Source organism: Sinocyclocheilus grahami, unplaced genomic scaffold (genome assembly GCF_001515645.1).
Source record: "Sinocyclocheilus grahami isolate Dianchi unplaced genomic scaffold, SAMN03320097.WGS_v1.1 scaffold1415.1, whole genome shotgun sequence".
Taxonomy (NCBI): Eukaryota; Metazoa; Chordata; class Actinopteri; order Cypriniformes; family Cyprinidae; genus Sinocyclocheilus; species Sinocyclocheilus grahami.
Genome location: NW_015506594.1, coordinates 1 through 527, shown reverse-complemented (window position 1 = coordinate 527; position 527 = coordinate 1).

The following is a 527-nucleotide window of genomic DNA, read 5'->3' as shown; positions in this document are numbered from 1 at the left end:
TACAGCACATATTTGCATACATTATCAGTCACAGAATTATTCATTAGCTCAGTAATTAGTTGTGCTGGTCTTTGCAGTGTGCAGTGGTACATTTAAATTGGCATGATATTAGTTTGGACTAAAGATGGTGTCAAATGACAAAGAATATGACAGCAGATATGGCCTGTTTTCCATCTGCTAATTAGAATTATAGATCAGAAAATATGCACGCTTGCACAAAATGTCACGTAGACAATGGGATGATATGTATTGTTTTGCAATGAGCTACTTTTTTGTTTCTTTTGTATAATGTTTAAACCCACATCTTAGCTGTTAATGCATGTGCTCTGAACACTGAACCTTGCGACTTATGCTGGCAGTGTTATAGTGTTATATCTCATGTATATATTTATTATTTATATGTATTTTATTACGCATATTACATACTGTATATATATATTAGGGATGCACGCTATTATCGGAACATTATCAGAATCAGTCGATAAAAGCTTAAAATAAAAATATCGGCATCGGCCCGATATGAAAAA